The sequence below is a fragment of the Rhinoderma darwinii genome, chromosome 8 (assembly GCF_050947455.1).
Source record: "Rhinoderma darwinii isolate aRhiDar2 chromosome 8, aRhiDar2.hap1, whole genome shotgun sequence".
NCBI classification, from domain to species: Eukaryota; Metazoa; Chordata; class Amphibia; order Anura; family Rhinodermatidae; genus Rhinoderma; species Rhinoderma darwinii.
In genome coordinates, this window is record NC_134694.1 from 78849985 (window position 1) to 78872550 (window position 22566).

Below are 22566 nucleotides of genomic sequence, written 5' to 3' on the forward strand. Positions count from 1 at the left end.
GTATACAGGCTATATATGCTTACATTATACACACTATAAACACTATATTCTCACACACACACACACACACACACACACACACACACACACACACACACACACACACTATATAGCCTTACATTATACACACAGCACACACTATATAGACAATTACTATAAACACTATATACACAATATATAGACTTACACTATATACACTATATAGACTTACATTATACACGCAGCACACACTATATAGACTTACACTTTATACACACTATATAGACTTACATTATACACACAGCCCACACTATATAGTCATACACTATAAACATTACATATATACACCACACACTATATAGACTTACACTATAAATACTATATACACACACAGCACACACTATATGGACTTACACTTTGTTCACCACACACACACACACACACACACACACACACACACACACACACACACACACCACACTTACCAGAGCCTCTTCCTCTGTAGTGCTTGTGCTTGGATACAGCCTCCAGGACCTAGATCATGTGACTGTGATGTAATTTAAGGTCCTTTACCTCCTAGTTGCAGTCTTGCTGTTCTGAAGCAGCTGCTGGAGGTGTAGACAGTCCGGACAGTGCACAGCAGCACAGAGGAGCAGGCTGTCAGGGAGAGTGACTCCAGCACCTGCCCATCATTATCTCTGGCAGACTGCTCTCTACAGCTGATGTGCTGTGCCACTGACCCCCTGTTCCCTGGCCGAAATTGACTGCCCCTGCCCATGCCCCCCACCCCACCTCTTCATCAGCAGGTGGGACTGATGACCATGAGAATGCGACAGGCAGCAGCCCTGGATAGTTGTTTTTACTTATGTGTGCTTTGGGCGGCCATGGGCCCCATGGGCCCTGAGCGCCCACCCAACCACCCATATGAGGATCCACCACTGGTCCTGGCCATGTGTTTGCTGCTACGGGTGATTGGTTATGGATTGCACCTATTCACTGTCCAATAACAGCGGTTGCTGCCCTATATTTAACCACAGCTTTGTACTTCCTGTACTTGAATATTCTGGCTTGCCAATAATCCAGGATCCCTGTGCGTAACTTCTACTGATCTTCTGTGTACCAAACTGCATACTTCTCACTACTGTTATTTTCTATCTCCTGTGTACCGAACTTTGTATAAGTCTGATCCGGCTGATCCCTCTTTCCATTGTACTCCTTCATCTGCGGTTTTGTCATCAATTGGGGACTATTGTGGAAACCACAACCTGGAAATGCCCCTGCAGAAAAGTCCACACCCCTTGCAGGGGTTCACGGTGAAGGACAGGGAATTTATTAGTCTCTGCACCCTCGGTTAGCCTGTGCCAACCCCATTACAACTACTCCTTTTTCCAGCTTTCTGCGAGACAACTCCTTGAAGTACATCGCCTTGAAGTGCACTTGAAATTAAATTGCACTGAACGATATAGAAAACGTTCTTTCTTAAACTACTACTACTACTACACATACAGATACAAAAAGTCACAAATTGATTTCACTTACATTTGAATCTCCTGAATAATAAACAAAAGCCAATAATATTACAATAAAATACGTAAAGCATCTTCAATTATATAGAAAAAAGAAAAGTATAGGAGCTGCACCGTAGCATGCAGTGAGGGTGCTATCCTCAGGGGAGACTTGACATGAAACCCCAAATACGCACAATCGCAATCCAGAGGAAAAGAGGCAGCACTCCAATATTATAAAAATCGAAATTTTTTATTAAGCCAACATAGAGGCAACATTTCACCTTCAATGGGAAGGTGAAACGTTGCCTCTATGTTAGGTGAATAAAAATTTGGGATTTTTATAATATTGGAGTGCTGCCTCTTTTCCTCTGGATTGTGATTGTTCAATTATATAGATGTGCAATGGCTAAGTGTTTAGCAATAGTACTGCGCTAGCAATACAATCTGAAAAAGAGCATAGAATACTCATAGACCGTAATAACTAAATCAATTTTCCCTCCTTCTTCTTCTGCTGTTGTAAAGTTATTCTAAAGGTCCAATCAATCAAGTAAACCTAGTCCAAAAATTCTGTTTGTAACTCTATTTAATTATTTTACATATCTGTCAAATGTATCACAAGCATTAATAATGCATAAAAGGAAAAATATATAAAAAATATATAAGTAAAGAGAGTTAAGTTGCTGCGGTGAAAATCATGAACAATTTAATACAGATTTTTACTGTACATTGGAGAAAAATATACTGTATAAGTATTTTATCTGCCATTTATCAATCCATTTTATTTTAGTCTTGTGAACAGTTGATAATATAATATGCAAAATCTTAAAACTTCAATAAAAAAAATTCATGGTACTACCATAACCTACATAATTTTTTTAAAGGGTAATATTCCTAATACAAATAGAAAATGTTGCCACTGAACCTGTAAAGTCCTTTTTGTTTGAAGGGTCCTCCTATGTTAAATGGGTTGTGTAATTAATTCCATCTGATGATCATCTGCTCACTGCAGGTTCAACTTTAGAAACCACCAACAATTAGCTGTTATTGTAGGAAAAATGCAGTATTACATGTCGGCCATTGAAATAAATGTCTAACCGTGTAATATACAGACAGGTCAGGTCCACCAGAGCAAGAACCACTCTTTGTGTGCGTCTCTCAGTTCCGACTAATAGAGAGGGGTCCAGAGCAGGGGACCTTCTTGTTTGAAGTCAGAATGACTTAAAAAGGCATATGGAACTGAATTTTCTTCATGAGACAACGCCTGAAGCTGATTAAATGGTGTTCTGCTAGAAGCCTTATAAAATACTGAATTGAAATCAATGGTCTGTCTATATGTCACGATCCGGGGGTATGTGGACCCACTAGGCCACACCGTTGTAGCGGAATAGCAGGTGGCCAAACAACAGTCCTAGTACAAGAGTACCTTAGATAGTCCAGACAGTAGTGGAGGCTTAGGCACAGATGGAATTGCAGGCAGATGACACCCGATGTGGTGAGAGACAACAGGCGTGATAGGCGGCACAACACGACTCCAAGGCACCGGAGCAACTATAGCTCGGGATACAGGTAACAGGGCACGGGAACAACGGAAAAAGGATAACACTAAAGGACCATTTTCTAAGACTAACATGGGTAAACACAACAACGCTCAGGCATGGAAGAAAGGGGCAGGGCCCTTCTTATAGTCCAGGGTATTATGGGATAATTAATGATTATTTGCATTTTCATGTGCGCACGCTGGCCCTTTAAGGCTGGGCATGAGCGTGCGCGTGCACCCTATGGGACACAGCAGAACAGAGCAGACGTGAGCGCTGGCATCTCCTAGGTAGGAGATGCGGGCCCAGTACTCACAGATCCATGGATGGGGGTGAGTAATACCGACAGTCCGCGGCCATGGACACTACACTATATAATGCTAGGTCCTTCAGGATAAGAAGTACACTGTGTAGCTGCTTTCCCCTCTCACTAATAGTTGAAGGTCCTGAACAAGGTTCCTTTAAGGTACCTAAACAACCCACTCTCAAAGCAGAATTAGCAGGTAAAAATGCAATCAATATTCACAACCCCTTTCACGCCTGCTGAATGGCTTATAGAGCTCTTCTAGTTTGTAAGGCCAAGGCTACACCTAAACTTTACGTAGTCTTAGGCCGAATTCAGAGGACCGTAGTATACGTCCGTGTGACAGCTGTTAAAACAACGGCCGTCATATTTCCGTTGTTTAATTTATTGGAGTTACCTCATGCACATGAACGTAAAAACGCCTGGAATTACGAGCCGTAATTACGGGCCCATAGACTTCTATTGGCCACGGGTACCTTCCCGTATGCTTACAGGAAGGTGCCCGTACCGTTGAAAAATATGGAACATGTCCTATTTCAGGCCGTAATAACGGCACGGGCAGGCCGATAGAAGTCTATGGGGCTCCCGTAATTACAGGTGGCTACGTGTGTGCACCCGTAATTACGGGAGCGTTGCTAGATGACGTCAGGGGATAGTCACAGTTCATGGTCCTGAAAGAGTTAACTGATCGGCAGGTTGTCTTTCAGCACCCGGGACAGTGACTACCACTGGAGTTAATAGTATTAAAATTTAACTTACCTGCTTCTTCCTCCAGTCTGGCCTCCCGGGATGATGTTTCATCCCATGATACCGCTGCAGCCAATCACAGGCTGCAGCGGTCACATGGACTGCTGCGTCATCCAGGAAGGTCGGACTGGATGTCAAGAGGGACGCGTCACCAAGACAATGGTACGTATGAACTTCTTTTACTTTCAATCGCTGCGGAAACTCTTCCTGAAAGGGCTGCCCCTTCTCTCTTTCCAGCACTTATAGAGAGAAGGGGCTGCCGATTAGTGCAGAGAAAACGGGTCCGTAAGTACGGGTGGAATACTGGTGACACCGGACCCGTATTTACGGGCACGGGTCCGTAAATACTGGTGAAATACGGGTCGAATACGAAAGGACCCGTATTTACGCCAGTATTTCCGGGAGGAAAAAATAAGTTTGTGTGCATGAGGCCTAAGATTGTAAAAGTGAAAATCTACTTTTTTTCTGAAATAAAGGAGAAAATACACCCTAACATTTGTAGAGCAATTTCTCCAAATTATGGCAATACCCCATATGTGGTAATAAACTGCTGTTTGGACCTACGACAGGGCTCATAAGGGAAAAAGCGCCATTTGGAGGGACCAAAACAGTGGAAATTCACACATATATAATTGATGAGCCCAGGAAGTTGGTGCACAAAAGGAACAAAACACTAAATTGCCAATGGCAAATGAAATAGCCCTTGTTTCCCAGGTACCTATTAATTACTAGGAGATGTGCTAAAATCTGACTTTTATTTGTTTCTATTTTAGAAGCTACATACACACAAACAAACAATTAAAATAACAAAGCGGTCTGATGGTCTGAGTAGTGGTAGTATTTGATTTTAACGTATCAATTCTCACTGCGTAGTCTATATAGTGCAATTAGGATACCACCGCACCATACAATTGAGAAAAAACAGTGGTGTCCTCAGGGGCACAGAGGCTTAAACAGTGGAAACACCCAAACGTGAGCGTATTTGGGAGACTACACCCCTTAAGAAATCTATCTAGGTGTATAGTGAGCATTTAGACCCCACAGGTCTTTTGCAGAATTTATTAGAATTAGGGCGTTAAAATGAATATCAACATTTTTTCCACTAAAATGTTACATTTTTTCATTTTCACAAGGGATAAAGGAGAAAAAGCACCCCAACACTTATAAAGCAAATTCTCCCGAGTATGGCAATAACCCACATGTGGTTAGAAATGTGTTTTTTTTCATTAGAAATGAATTAACCCTTTCAGGACTGATCTATTTATTGCTTTTTCATTTCATTCCCCGCATTCCAAGAGCCATAATTTTTTTATTTTTCTGTCAATAGAGTGGTGGTTTCTATTGACACTATTTAAAGTACCATATAACGTACTGGGAAACTGAAAAAAAATTGTGATTCTGCCATAGTTTTTGGGTTTCGTTTTTATGGCATTCACTGAGCGGTAAAAACGACAACTTAACTTTATTCTGCAATTTTTTTATATATATTTTACTACTTTTACAAAGAAAAAACTATTTGTTTAAAAAAAATTGTTTTGTTTCACCACATTCCTAGAGCCATAACTTTTTTATTTTTAGTTCGATTGAGCAGTGTGAGGGCTTATGTTTTGCAGTATGAACTGTAGGTTTTATTGGTACCATTGGTACATAGGACTTTTTGATCACTTTTTATTACATTTCTTTTTAGAGCTAAGGTACCAAAAAACTGAGATTATGGCATTTTAAATTCTTTCTTTTTTACGGCGTTCAGCGTGCAAGTTAAATATATTGTAATAGTTTGGACTTTTATGATTTATGATGCCAATTTTGTTTCAATTGGAAAAATGGGAATTTTTTTTTTAACTTTATTTAACTTTTTTGACACATTTTATTAATCCCCCAAGGGGACTTAACCAGCAATCATTGGATTGCTGGTACAATACACTACATTATATTGTAATTTTTACAGGCTTCTGTAACAGCGCGATGGCTGTTTCTTTCCGTTAGTCCCTGGTGCCAGCTGTAATACGCAGCTGACACCCACAGCGTTTGGGGTGGGCTCAGCAACCCCTACACCATAACGTGCTATTAAGTCATATCGCTCAAAGGAGTTAATGCACAAAGGATGGTGCAAAGTGAGAATTGCAATTTTCCACTGATATGCAATTTTAGTGCACAATATGATGTGCCCAGTTTGTGCCACTGAAGACAAATGGCTCAAAAAATGTTAAGCGGGTTCTCCCGAGTATGGCAATCCCATATATGTGGACGTAAACTGCTGTTTGAGCACGCTGTAGGGCTCAGAAGGGATAGAGCGCAATTTGGCTTTTGGAGCACAGGTTTTGCTTGGTTGTGTTTCTGTTTGGGGTTTTACTTTTATTTCAGTTTATAATGTTGGGGCATATGTAATCTGTGCGGAGTACATCAGGGTAAATGTAAGCTGTGCAGAGTACACCAGTGTATATGTAAGCTGTGCGGACTACATCAGGGTATATGTAAACTGTGCGGAGTATATCAGGGCATATGTAATCTGTGCGGAGTACATCAGGATATATGTAAACTGTGCGGAGTACATCAGGGCATATGTAATCTGTGCGGAGTAGATCAGGGTATAGGTAATCTGTGCGGAGAACATCAGGGAATATGTAAACTGTGCAAAATACATCATGGTATATGTAAGCTGTGCAGAGTATATCAGGGCATAATAAGGTGGTATAATAATGAGGTAAATAAATAATAATCCATAGATATGTGGCTAGTGTCGCACTGATAAATGGTGCCCAATCTTATCCGCTTATCTCTGCACATTTTGTGTCGTCATATTCTGAGAGCCAGAACTTTTTTATTTTTTCTCCAATGAAGCTGTTACGGCTTATTTGTTGTGGGACAATCTGTGGTTTTCATTGGTACCATTTTGAGGTACATGCAATTTTTTTCGATCACTTTTTATTCAATTTTTTGGCACGCGAGGTGACCAAAAACCATAAATTCTGACCATTTGTTTTTTTGATTTTTTTAGAGTGTTCACTGTGTACTGTAAATAAAAATTTTACCTTTTTCTGGGGGTCAATACGACTATGGCGATACCATATGTATATAGTTTTTTTTATGTTTTGCTGCGTTTCCACAATAAAATCACTTTTTTTGTGTTGCCATATTTTGAGAGCCATAACTTTTTTATTTTTTATTGAAAAAAGCTGTATAAGGGCTTTTTTTTTTTTGCGGGACGTTTGTAATTCTTATTGGTACTATTTTGGGGTACATGCAACTTTTTGATCACATTTTATTCTATATTTTAAGAAGGGTGGTGACTAAAAAATAGTTATTCTGGCATAGTTTTTTATTTATTAGTTTTACGGTGTTCACCTTGCGGGAAATACAACATTATAATTTTACAGTTTGGGTCATTACAACCGTAGTGATACCAAATACGTGTACTTTTTTAACGTTTTCATTTTGTTCCTATAATGAAAGTCTTATTATAGGATAAACAGCAAGTCTTGTTTTTTTTAACTTATAACTTTTATTTTTACAATTTCCTAAAACACTTGAAGACCCGCAGCACTGATCATTGCTATAATACATTACAGTACCTACCTATTGTAATGTATTAAAACCAGGGCCGGCCTTAGGATAGATGGCGCCCCGTGCAAAATTATCTTTCGGCTCCGAAGCCCATCGTAAAAAAGTACAATGCCCCCCACAGTATAATGCCCCTTTAGTGCCCCCCATACAGTATAATAATAATGTTTTATAATATATTATAATCCCCTTTAAGGACACAGCGTTATGTCCTCTAATTGTGCCCACACAGTATTATGCCCCCAAGTGCCACACACAGTATATTGCCCCCTGTAGTGCCCCTGCACCGTATAATGTCCGATTAGTGGCCTCGACACAGTATAATGCCCCCTCACCTGGATGCCACACACGGGGCTTGTGGATGCCTTGTAGATTTTGCCCCCCTGTAGATAGTGCCATACAGTCTCCCTGTAGACAGTGCCATAATCCCCCCACCTCCCCATGTAGACAGTGCCATACTGCCCCCCACTTCCCCCTTGTAGACAGTGCCCCCCAAACAAAAAATATGTACTCACCTAGGCCCCATTCCCACAACGAACTGAGCTGCTCCACAATGCCGACGATGGGATCCTTGCACAGGTCAGCGTGATCCTGTAGCCTAGTACAGAGTTTCCCAATTTTTTTGGACTCGAGGCACCCCTGAAATAAAAAAATCAGCCCCACCACTTACAATAAAATGACCATCAGCCCAACACTCACAGTAAAATGACCATCAGCACGGCTCACAGAAAAATGACCATCCGCCCCACAATAAAGTGACGATCAGCCCCCCCCAGTAAAATGACCATCAGCCCCCACTGACAATAAAATGACCATCAGCCCGCCACTCACATTAAAATGACCATCAGCCCGCCAATCACAGTAAAATGACCATCAGCCCGCCACTCACAGCAAAATGGCCATCAGCCCCCACTCACAGTAAAATGACCATCAGCCCGCCATTCTCACTAAAATTACCATAAGTTCGCCACTCACAGATTCCCCCTGTATATAGTGCCACAAAGCTCCTTGTAGGTAGTGCTACAAAGCCCCCTTGTAGGTAGTGCCACACAGTCTCCTTGTAGGTAGTGCCACACAGCCCCCTTAGAAGTAGTGCCACATAGCCCCCTTGTAGGCAGTGCCACACAGCCCCCTGTAGATAGTGCCACACAGGCCCCTTATAGGTAGTGCCACACAGCCCCCTTGTAGGTAGTGCCACACAGCCTCCTTGTAGGTAGTGCCAAACTACCCCCTGTAGGTAGGGTCACACAGCCTCTTGTAGGTAGTGCCACACAGCCACCTTGTAGGTAGTGCCACACAGACCCCTTTTAGGTAGTGCCACACAGCCCCCTTGTAGGTAGTGCTGCACAGCCCCCTTGTAGGTAGTGCCACACAGCCCCCTTGTAAGTAGTGCCACACAGCCCTCTTGTAGGTAGTGCCACACAGCCCGCTTGTAGGCCACACGGGCATTCTGCTCCTCCAGGGAGCTACAGTGGCACCAGTAGATAGCAGAACAGGGAGATACATATAGTGTTCAATAGTATTTGCGTCCTAAGGACGCAGATACTATTGAATGTGGCGTCGCTATCGCTATAGCAGCCACAGCGAATGCTAGCACCGCTGTCGGCCATGGAGGGGCCCGTCCCGACGGGTGGCACAGGCACCCTCATGCCCGGTGTCACCACTAGCAGCCGATATGGCTGCTACAGCAGTTTCAACGCCACTGAGAGAAGAAGCGCCCGGGCGGAAAGGCAGCTGCTGAGTCCCCAGGTCCAGGTGATTCTGAAACACAAGCAGGGAAAGGGAGCCAGCGCTGCACCCCCTTCCACCTGCTGGAGTGATGCGCCCTGTGCAATGGCACAGGTAGGGCCGGCCCTAGGATAGATGGTGCCCTGTGTGAAATTATCTTTCGGCGCCCCACCCCATCATTAAAAAAAAATGCCCCATAAAAAAATTATAATGCCCCTTTAGTGCCCCCATACAGTATAATAATATTTAATAATATAATATATTACAACCCCTTCAAGGACATAGTATTTTGTCCTCTAATTGTGGCCACAATATTATGCCATCTGTAGTACCCCTACAAAGTATAATGTCCGCTTAGTGGCCCCCACACAGTATAGTGCCCCCTGTAGATTTTGCCATATAGCCTCCCTGTAGACAGTGCCATAATCCCCCACCTCCTTTTTGTAGATCATGCCATACAGCCCCCCCACCTCCCCCTTGTAGACAGTGTCATACAGTCCCACGGCTCCTCCTTGTAGACAGTGCCCCCAAACAAAAACAAAAATTGTACTCACCTAGGCCCCCGTTCCCACAACTAACTGAGCTGCTCCATGACGGGATCCTATAGCCTAGTACAGAGTTTCCCAACCTTTTCGGACTCGAGGCAGCACTGGAAAAATAAAATTTCCTCAGGGCCTCCCTACCAAAAAGAGAAAGACGGAAAATGGCTAAGAACAAGCACTACACTCATAGGGTATGCTCACACATGTTTTTTGTAAGGCAAAAAAAATCTGCCTCAAAATTCCTTCAGCAACTGACAGCATTGTTTGACCTTTTTTTATGTTTTTTCTTAAGCCGTTGAAGCGAATGCAAAGGACGCAGGCAAAAAAAGCTCCAAACGAGCGCCGCAGGTATTTTCTGCCTCCTATTCATTTCAATTGGAGGTCAGAGGCGGAAACCACTTGAAGACCATCAGCCCCCCACTCACAGTAAAATGACCATCAGCCCAACACTCACAGTAAAATGACCATCAGCCCGACACTCACAGTAAAATGACCATCAGCCCACCACTCACAGATTCCCCCTGTAGGTAGCGCCACACAGCCCCTTGTAGGTAGCGCCACACAGCCCCTTGTGGGTAGCACCACACAGCCTCCTTGTGGGTAGCACCACACAGCCCCTTGTCGGTAGCACCACACAGCCCCCTTGTAGGTAGCGCCAGACAGCCCCCTTGTAGGTAGCGCCAGACAGCCCCCTTGTAGATAGTGCCACACAGCCCCCTGTAAAGAGCGCAACACAGCCCCCTGTAAAGAGCGCCACACAGCCCCCTGTAGAGTGCGCCACACAGACCCCTGTAAGGAGTGCCACACAGCCCCCTGTAGGGAGTGCCACACAGCCCCCTTGTAGGAAGTGCCGCACAGGCCCCTGCTATGGAGTGCCGCACAGACCCCTGGTAGGGAGTGCCGCACAGACCCCTGGTAGGGAGTGCCGCACAGCTCCCTGGTAGGGAGTGCCACACAGCCCCCTGGTTGGTAGTGCCACACAGCCCTAAGGTTGGTAGTGCCACACAGCCCACAGCCCCCTGGTAGGGAGTGCCGCACAGACCCCTGGTAGGGAGTGCCGCACAGACCCCTGGTAGGCAGTGCCACACAGACCCCTGGTAGGGAGTGCCACACAGCCCACAGCCCCCTTGTAGGGAGTGCTACACAGCCCACAGCCCCCTGGTAGGGAGTGCCACACAGCCCCCTGGTAGTAGTGTCACACAGCCCCATGTTTGGTAGTGCCACACAGCCCACAGCCCCCTGGTAGGTAGTGTCACACAGCCCACAGCCCACTTGTAGGTAGTGCAAAGACTATGAAAGGACCCTGATAGCTGGCAGGCAATAGACATTCAAAAAAGGACAACTGTGCAGGAGCACACAAAATACCCAGCTATCAAATAAATGTGTGGAAATAAACTAAGATATAACTTTTATTTAGTCTAGCTAAAGGATGAATCCTTGCAGTGTGGTGGCTGGCGCCCTGTGCGACCGCACTGGTTGAACGTATCTAAGGTCGGCCATGAGCACAGGTCACACACACCTAAGGCCGGCCCTGATTATAACTGTCAGTGTGACATGACAGGAAGCCTATCAGGACCGGCCGGAGGGCCCTCGCCAGGACATAAAGTTGCGTTGCAGCACAGGAACTGGTTAATGGTGAATGTATGAGCATTATACTTCTGCAAGTCGTAGCAGAGACAAATTAACTTCTGCATCAACTGTTTAGGAATATATAATAATATTCTTGTAACTATAGTATTGAAAGCATTACTGACAACAAACATTACTCTTACAACTGGTATAATAAACTTCTAGTTATGTTTGTAACCCTAAAACTAAAGGTTTCCTCGTGTTTTCAAAAACAGTACCACTTTAGTCCAGGTGCTGTGTGGTATTACAACTGGTCCCAATGCAAGTGAACAGTCCATGGCAACAGTATTAGTGGAAGACCATTTTCTCTGATTGTATACAACCTATCAACACATTGGAGTGTATGACTTACATAATATTATTATAAATTATTTAAATGTTAGACAACTGAAATCATGCGCAATAAATAAATGTATTACGTCGGCAGCTCCTAAGAAGATGAATATAACAAATAAATAGAAATAGGGTAAATGAGGGAGTAAGGCTTTGTTCACATCTGCGTTGTGCATTGCAGTTCTTTTGTTCCGTCAGAGGAACAGAAAAATGGAAATAAACATTTTAGTCAAACTACCCATTGATTTCAATGGGTTTTGTTTTAGCATCAGTTGTGCTCAGTAATTCTCTGTTCCGTTAGGTTTCCGTTTACTTGACGGAAGCAATAGTGTAGTCTGCTGCGCTATTTTTTTCCGTCCAAAATGAAGGAAACTTGAAGGAAAGGAGCTTTTTTAAAAATTGAAGTCAATGAATGATGGATACAATTAGATATGCCTTACGTTTCTATCAGTTATTAACAGATACATTTTTTCTAATGCACATGTGCAAAATAAAGATCGCACAAAAAAAAAATACTGAAAAAATGTATTCGTTAAAAATGGAGCATTAGGTTCACTTCTGCGTTGGAGGCTTCGTTAGGGGCCTTCGTCACAAATCCTTCAGGGATTACCTAAACAATAGAACAACATTCTGCATTACTGCTTCCGGTAAAATCACGGACACCCTGACGGAGAGCCGATGGACCCCATTAAAGTCAAAGAGTTCCGTCAGCCGCCGGTGGTGTCCGTTGTGTAGCGGAATCGTTGCTTCCATTTTTCCCTTATTCTGCTCCTCTGATGGAGCAGAACAATAGAACGCACAGATGTAGGTGTGAACATAGCCTAACTGATGCCAAACTAAAACAAATGGAAGGTAAAATGGATGTTTCAGTACGGGACAGTAGTCCCGCGAGGAGGCAGGGACACCTAGCGTCATACATAACTATGATGCTAGGAGCCCCGCTCCCTGAACTGTGTTCGGCTCGGTAAATGCGTTCGTATATGATGGACCGAACATGGTCGTGTGCATGAGGCCTAAGAGTAAATTCACACGCGGCATATTTTGTTGCAGAAATTTCTGTAATGGGGTTGTTTCTGCAGCAAGCACATGGATATCTGCAAGTTCCATTCAGGTGAATGGAACTGATTTTCAGAAGCAAAAATTTCTGCAACAAAATCTGTCGTGTGTGACTGAACCCTTGTAGTACAGTTGATGTTAAGTAAATCAAAACAACACTCATAATGAACCCCAAAATCAAAGTTAAACAATAGAAAGATACTTTAGAAATGAGCACAGGATAAAAAGAAAGTGTCAATGTGCATCAGCATGAAAAGACAGCTTCATCAGGAAATATACATACATATTAACCCCTTTTTTCCCTTTCTTATTTTTTAGCCTTAAAGGGACTGTTTCAGAATAGAGTGAGTAGGCAAGTATAGGTGAGTCACCAGCTGTGTCTGCCCAGTCCTTCAGACGTCTATTATAGTCTTCAGCACAGTCATAGACCACCCCATATTGCCATTGGAAGGGATAGTTGGAAAACCACATCTGTCGCCTTACTACCACAGAGATCCTAGTGAAAAATTATACCTATATTCAGCTCTATCATCATTTCTAAAGCGCCCCGGACAGTGAAACTTTCATGATTTTTCACCTATACTTATTAATTGGGAAAAACATTTTACAGTTTTTATGCTGATAGTAAATGGTTAAAATAAATTTACATTTATTTTGATAAGTATACATTTCTTTGATATATTTTTGTGTCTGAAAAATGTGTGAAACATTTATCAAGATTTTTTTTTTAATTGCATAGAGAAATCCTAAAACAGAATTTAGATTTGTGTCCATTATTATCTAAGGTTTGTTTTGACATATTTAACATATTTCTTTTTTTATTATTATGGTCTATTTTTTTTAATACAACTTGTCCCCTAAAACAGATTTTGTTGCAGATTTTTTAGACCACACCAATAGTAGTTTCAAAATAAATGAAAATACTTTTCTTTCCTCCTAGATCTACGTTTAGTTTTGGTTAAAAAATCTGCATCAAAATCTGCAACAAAATTTTCAAAACATGCAATGTGTATATCCAGTTTAAATGGCCTTCTCTATGCAATTCTTCAAACAATTCCCCATGCAGCTGCTATTCCACCATCTGTTCACTGCAAAATTAAGCCTCTTATAGCTGCCATGACAAAAACTTTGCGCAGTTGTTAAGGGGTTAATGATCATCTTCTGTGATTTTCTTACATTTAAATTTATGTCCTTAATTATCTAAGGTTTATTTTCTTAACATTTTATGCTTAACGTATTTTCATTTTTTTTTAATGTTATTAATATACACCGTAATATTTTATATGTTAATGGGGTTTTCCGAGATAAAACTTTTATGTGTCATTGATTTTAATCCTGGAATGTGATTACATTTGTAATGCACTGTATCAAAATTGGCCCCGTTTACAGATGCTGACATGGGGCACATGACTGGTGACATCACTCTCTTAGCCCGCTGTGTTTACCAGGCGTATACCTATCAATGGTTAAAAGTTTCAGCCTGGTATATGACACGTCACTAGTGACGTACTGTGTATGGGCTGTTCTGTTAGAACAATTGAGAAGCGAGAGAACAGCAGGGACCGCACATGTGCGTTCCTGGCTGTATAACAGAAACGACCATACACGGTACGTCACTAGTGACGTGTCGTATATCAGGCAGAATTTTTTTATTGTTTGACCACGTGATAGGTATACGGCTGATAAACACAGTGGGCAAAGAGAGTGACGTCACCAGTCATGTGCCCCATGGCAGCATCAGGAAAGGGGGCCAATTTTGATACAGTTTGTGTATTACAAATGTAATCACATACCAGGATTAAAATTGCTGGAACATAAAAGTTTTATCTTAGAAACCCCCTTTAAATATATGCAGCATGTGCTCTCCTAAAAGGTCTACCCAGGGCCGGCCATTGAGGTTTATGACATGTGCGGTCTCATAGGGCGAATTATTTGCTTACTGAGAAGGGGCGCTGCAGAGCAGCAGTGCCAGAGACAGACTGTCAGGGAGAATAATGAACAAGTGCCAGTTACTCTTTCTGACAGTGTGTGGCAGAGCACCAAGTCTTCTCTTGCATGATATCACCCCCTCTGCACCCTATGGCACCACGCTCTCTGACCTTGACCCATGCTGGCTGCTGCTAGCTGCCCAACAATGAGAAGAGCAGAGGATTGGAGTGGAGTTGTGTGTAAGTATTAATTTTATTAGTTTGTTGAGGATTACTTAAGGGGCACTATCACTATGAGGAGGCACTAATGAGCACTATTAATGTGTCAAGGGCACGAATAAGGCCATTTTCCTAAGTTGGGGCACTGTTACCATGTGGAGGGCACTAAGGGGGTACTATTACTGTGTAGGAGAAGTAAGGGGAGTTAATAAATGTGGAAGCAGTAAGGTTGCCTTGTTACTTTGTAGGGGCAGTAAGAGAGCATTATAACTGTAAAGGGGCATTAAAAGGCACTATTACTCTGTAGGTCCACAAAGGAGACACTACTACCGTGTTAATGCTATTAAGGGACCACTATTACCGTGTGGGGCACAAAGACGGGAACTATTACCGTCTGGGATACTATATTTTTTTGGGGGGGGAAATCATAGTTATGATTCCATTATTTCTGAAGTACAGTATTTATATTTAGAGGCACTGTAATACACAGCAGTTACAATTAAGTGGGCCCGTGGGGCACCAGCAGACACAGTAATAGGGGAAACAGCCGGGATGATACTGTTAAAGGGGAGGCAGGATGAGAGGTCTGTGTATAGGAAGAAAAATAGTTGGGGAGAGTGCAGGAAAATTAAGGAGCCAAAAGATGTCTGGGCAGCATAGTCTGCAGAGACAAGCTGTGTCTGGGAGAAGTCATCATGGTGATCTGTGTCAGATGGAGAAGAAAAGGGAAATATAACGACTGAAATCTGAAAATACGTCAACTGTGAGTAACTGGATATAACTTTACTGTATTCCCTTGTATGTCTGTAGAGCACCTGTGTAGAACTGGTATCTAACATGGTCACTGTATGGTGTTAATATTGGTCTTTGTATAGTGCTTTTTATTTAGCAACAATATGGTGGTATGATTCAGTCATAATGTGGTGGTAATATGTGTAGTGCAGTACCATAGTGTGGAGGCATTATTCACTAACAGTATGGTGATATTAGTCAGTTAGAATGTGGTAGTAATGTGTGGTCACGGTGTGGAGGTATTATTCAGTAATAAAATGATGGAATCATTCAGTCACTATGTAGTAGTAATATGTGGTCATGGGGTGGAGGTATTATTAAGTAAGAGTATGATAGTAATATTCAGTCATTAAGTGGTGGTAATGTTTGGTCATGGTGTGGAGGTATTATTTGGTAATAGTTTGTTGGTATTATTCAGTCACTGTGCATTGGTAATATATGGTCATGTTGTGGCATATTATTCAGTAACTGTGTGGTGGTACTATTCAGTCACTATGTGATAGTAATATGTGGTGATAGTTTGGACTTATTACTCAGTCACTATGCAATGGTAATATGTGGTTATGATGTCGAGGTATTATTCAATAACAGGTATATTGGTGTTTTTCAGTCACAATGCTGTGGTAATATGTGGTCATGTTGTGGTGTTATTATTTGGTACTTGTGTAATGGTATTAGATGTTAAATGTATGACTACATTATTTAGAGGTACACTATTGTGCATTCTAGAAATGATGCAACATCACTTGTATGTGTATAAACTGTGTATGTATTGAACTGTACTGTTCATATCTTAGCGCCTTGAAGAGGCTCTGTCACCAGTTTATTACTTCCCTAACTCCTACCTAATCTAACAGGGGCTTTAATGTAGATAACTACTGTTTTTTTTTAAAAAACGAAAAACTTTTATTATTGACCAAGTTCTGAACAGTTTTGATTTATGCAGATTTTTTTCTAAATGCCCAACTAGCCTTTTGTTTTTATTTTCACCAAGTGGGCGTTGTACAGAAAAGTGTATGATGCTAACCAATCAGCGTCACACACTTCTCTTCATTCCAGCCCAGCTTGATTTACAGCACAGCACGATCTTGCGAAATCATGCTGTGACGTCACTTCCTCCCCGCAGTCCTTCACCGAAGCGACGGAAGACTGAACAGACATCGCCTCCAGCCATGCCAGGATGTTTATTTGAATCTGCAGTGCATTCCGAAAAAATTAGCATAAATTGAAAAATGTTCAGAACGTGGTCAATAATAAACGTTTTTGTTTTTTTAAAAACACAAAAAAAACAGTAGTTATCTTCTTCAAAGCACCTATTAGATTATGTAGGAGATAGGGAAGTTATAAACTGGTGACAGAGCCTCTTTAACTTACCCATACATAAATGTACGTGAGGGTAAGTCACCTTACCTAGAGGCTTCATGCCGCACATTAACATCAGGATTATTGACACAGGAGATGTGATTGACATCGGAGTGATTGACAATGGCAGGGACCAGAGAAACCACTTATCCCAACTATTTAACACCTTAGATGATGCGGTCAATAGTGATATCTAAGAAGCGTGGGGCGTTAAAAGAACGTTCTGCACATATCTAATCTAAGGTTGGTCCTGGATCTACAATATTTGTAATGCTTGTAATCAACGTAGAGTACAACAACAAAAGTATTGTTTTCCCTATTCACAAACTTTTATTTCCTCATTTCTTAGAAGTATGCATTGTAAGTGATTTCATTTATTAATTTTTTTTTGTGGAAAGGAAATTTACAGTTTCCCTCGTGTAGACAATTTTAAGTTGTGTACTGAGACTATGGAAATTCTGCATTATATGCTTGAAGAAATTTCACAAAGTATAGGCGTAAATGTATAAAGATAATTAATTAAAATACTTAACTACATAACTAAAGTCTACAATACATTACATTTACCTGGATTATTAAAATAATTATTCAGTCAAGGTTGAAAATCAGAGACTAAATTAATCTTTTAACTACGATTGAAAATCAGCATACCTGTGGCAGTGTATATAATTAGTGTTCTCAGAGGGCATAAAGGCAACATTAGTTTTATAAACCTGAAACTATTTTGCCTCCAGCAATCCCTTATTAAATACTTAAAGGGGTTTTCCAGCTTCTGACATCTGATGACCTATCCACCAGATAGGTCATCAGTACATGATCTGTGGGGGTCCGACACCCGGGCCCAGCACAGATCAGCTGGTCCGGTGCCTCCGTGCACCAGACGTACAAGCCGGAAGCAGTTAGTTCTGCAGCTCTGCACCTATTCAAGTAAACAGGAGCAGACCTGCAGTTCTGCAGCATGGCCGCTATGTTATGTACGGAGCCAACTGCTTCCAGGCTCCATACATAGCATTATGTGCCACAACATCTGGGGTCCGCAGGCCACCGGAGTGGCTTATCGGTGTGGGGTCCGTGTGTCGGACCAAGCCGATGACATACTGATGACCTATCAGGTGGATAGGTCATCAGTTGTCAGAAGGTGGACAACCCCTTTAAGGAGTCCTACATTTTCTCCATAGTTAACTGATTTTTCTAAGGCAGCCATAGACTTACATGGAGCCATACTGTACATCTGTATGCCTCCAATTTATAGGGAAGCATACAGAGGTTTGTTTGTTTTTACAACAGTAAACAAATCATATAATGCTCATTCAGATGCTGTGTTACGGAAATAACCTCTCCTAGATGCATTACTTCTGGTCTAACTTTTTGAAAATATTAATTTGCCAAAATGAAACATTATTTTCAAATTTACAATAAATCAACAGAGTTGTACAGAACAAATTCTAACTTTCATTCACCTACATTCACTCTAATTCATTCCTAATACAGTCAATTTCTGGTAATCTGGTGTCGTGGAGGGGCTAAACTTTTGAAAATAATAATAAATAAATATATATATATATATATATATATATATATATATATATATATATACACACACTCATCAACATTGAAATTGCAGCACCAAGAAGGGCAAGCCGTAAGGTTATGTAAATCTGCAAATGATCAAATTTTCAAGCACCGTGCTTCAATCTATGGCTTGTGGGAGGGGCATAAAAAGCCAGATTGAATGCAAAGTTTTTTTAGCCACATGAAACCTCAAAGATCGGATCAAGTGGAGGGGGATGTTTGTGCGATGGCTCCTGATCATCGACATGCCACTTGTCGCAAACTGAGAGAGACAAAATCCTTGAACTGAGAGACCTTGGTTTATCACTCCGCGACCATGCCGAGATGTGAGCACTGTTCAACGTTGCGTGTCCCGGAGGTTGGGAGAACAACAACGAACGGGAGTGACAGCAAGAGGTGCGCGGAGGCAAACCTCTGCATGGACGGAGCACGTGATTGGAAGAATGGCGCGTAGTGATCCATTCTGTACTGCAAGTAAAATTGGACGTCACATCCCAAGCCTACCGCGACGGTCAGTTTCGACACAAACCATCAGAAGGCGTTTGAAAGACATTGGGCTACAAACCAGAAGTCCAGCTACAGGTGTTCCATTGACCACAAGCCACCGCTCTCAAAGGCTATGGTGCACAGCAAGATGGCAAAGGAGGCTGGAATGAAGGTCTATCCTTCACAGCGATGCGCCCTGTTTTTGTCTCGGATGCAATGATAGATTGGTCAGAAGACCACGTGGACAACATCATGAAGAAGCCTTCACAAAAGAACGTAACACCGGTTCTACTCCCAGAATTATGGTGTGGGGTGGCATCATGTATGGTAGCTAGACCCCTCTAGTCTTCATTTCAGGTACACTTACAGCTCGGCGTTACATTAAGTTGGTTGAATAACCAGTGCTATGGCCTTTTTTCAACAGGACAACGCCATGCCGCATGTTGCTCATGCTACTGTCAGCAGCTTGCATGGCCTAAACGTGCTACCATGGCCTGCAAGCTCCCTGAACTTGTCTCCCATAGAGCACATCTGTCACGTCGTTGATCGGTAAATGCATAGCGAGCTGTCGGCAGCGAATCTTGATGATTTTTGTTCCCAAGTGCCACATAACATTCCTCAGACAACCATTAATAACCTCATTTATAGCATGCCAAAGCATGTAAGTATATGTATTTCTTTGTGTGGTGCTCATATTTAAAACTGAATAAATCAAGATGTTTGGAATATTTTGTCTCCACTTTTATATTATATGCATATCATTAACATGTCTATTTATCCTGTAATTTCAATGTTGAGGTGTGTGTATATATATATATATATATATATATATATATATATATATATATATTTATATATATATATATATATATATACATATATATATATATATATATATACACATATATATATATATATACATATATACATATATATATATATATATATATATATATATATACATATATATATATATATACATATATATATATATATATATATATATATATATATACATATATATATATATATATATATACATATATATATATATATATATATATATATATATATATATATATATATATATATATATATCCCAGAAGTAAATCCAGCAGCACTCCGGTAATCAAGGTGAAAAAATGTGGTTTATTGTGCCAACATGGCAAGTGCAACGTTTCTGTCCCACCTTGGGACCTTTTTCAAGCAAGGTTGCACTTGCCATGTTGGCACAATAAACCACATTTTTTTCACCTTGATTACCGGAGTGCTGCTGGATTTACTTCTGGGATATCTATATGGTCTTTGGATCAAGACTATCAGCTGGCACCCTTTATTATTGGACTATTTTGCTTGGAAACTGAGTGCTGCTGTCTCTCTTTGCTGGTGTATATATATATATATATATATATATATATACTTACTGGTAGATCCTGGATATATATATGGGCAAAGAAGAAGCTCTCCAGATCAAAAGAGATTTATTCACCAGACACCACCACGTTTCACCATCCCTATGAGGGTTTTTTCATAGAGAGGGTGAAACGTTGTGGTGGTGTCTGGTGAATAAATCTCTTTTGATTTGGAGTGGTCCTTCTTTGCCCATTTTTTACATGACTACGAGGAAAGGGGTTGTTCCTCTGAAGCTTGCACCAACCGTAAGGTCGTTCCTGCTACTGTGCTGCTCCATTTTGTGCTGTTCTTTATGTATATATATATGTGTGTACTTTTAAGCTAAACAAAGAAGGACCAAAGCCCAAACCTCTGCATCTAAAACTCGAAAGCAGTGCCATCATAAACTATGTATTAATATTAATTGTTGAAAACAAGGTACAAGCTGACAGTCTAGACATCTTCATGCATGCAGTGCCAGTGTACATTATTACACTATAACTATATGCATGGCTGAGATTTTAGCAGACAGAAGAATGTAAATGTGCACAATTATTAGCAGGGAATCAAATTTGCAGACATTATACCTTTAGAGTTGTGTTATACCTTTACTGTAAGGCTGGGTTCACACGAGCACATTAACGTCCGTAATGGACGGACGTATTTCGGCTGGAAGTCCCGGACCGAACTCAGTGCAGGGAGCCGGGCTCCTAGCATCGTAGTTATGTACGACGCTAGGAGTCCCTGCCTCTCCGTGGAACTACTGTCCCGTACTGAAAACATGATTACAGTACGGGACAGTTGTCCTGCAGAGAGGCAACCATGATGCTAGGAGCCCGGCTGCCTGCACTGAGTTCGGTCCGGGACTTCCGGCCCAAATACGTCCGTCCATTACGGACATTATTGTGCTCGTGTGAACCCAGCCTAACAGTACATTTGGTGCTTTTAAATGTATTCTTTACTTGTGGAGCATTAACGGACAAATTATGACTAATCAGGTGTATGGGCTGCTTTACATAGTACAGCTCAGTAAATTCAAAGCTGCAGCATGCTTGACATCATAGGGCTTGTCCAGACACAACGGAATTAAAAGTCAAAGGCTTTCTGCTGCGGAAAAAACGCACCATTTCCTGAGTTTTTTTGGCAGAAAATGGTGCGTAAATTGCTGCGGCTTTTCCAATGTTAGGAGGTTGTGACATCTCCTATGAAAAACACAGCAATTCTGCGCACTTTCCGTAGCAGGAATTGACATGCTGCAGTCCAAAAAATACGCACTTCAGGTCAATTTCGGCTCGGAAATTTTACGCAGCATGTGGACGAGATTTGTTAAATCTTGGCCGGAAAAAACGTGACAAACCCATACAGTGCAAGGATTTTATGCTTCAGATACTTTTGAAATTGCATGATATTTCTACCTTTTCATAATAGTTTTCTTTAAGTTCTCAAAATCTGTTAAACAAAGTCAATGTATGAAGAAAGACCAAAATTATTTAAAAAAAAGTGGAAAGGAAAGCTCAGCCCTTGAATTACATTTTGTAATATTCCACATTTTAAAGAGCATTTGTCACCATCTTTTTGCTGCCCACAAAAGTAGTGACAGAGATGCTGACTACAGAGATGCTGACTGCAGCATTATTAGGGCCAGTTCACACAGAGTTTTTTTACACTGTTTTTGATGCAGAAACCGCTTCGGAAAACGGGCCAAAAACTGATGAAAATGCCTCCTATTGATTTCAATGGGAGGTGGAGGCGTTTTTTCCCGCGAGTGGAAAAACCGTCACGCGGGAAAGAGAAACGACATGCCCTATCTTCAGACGTCAACGTCTCTGACGTCCCATTGACATCAATGGGAGGCAGAGAAAGCATATTGAACTGTGTTTTTTGCCCGTGGCG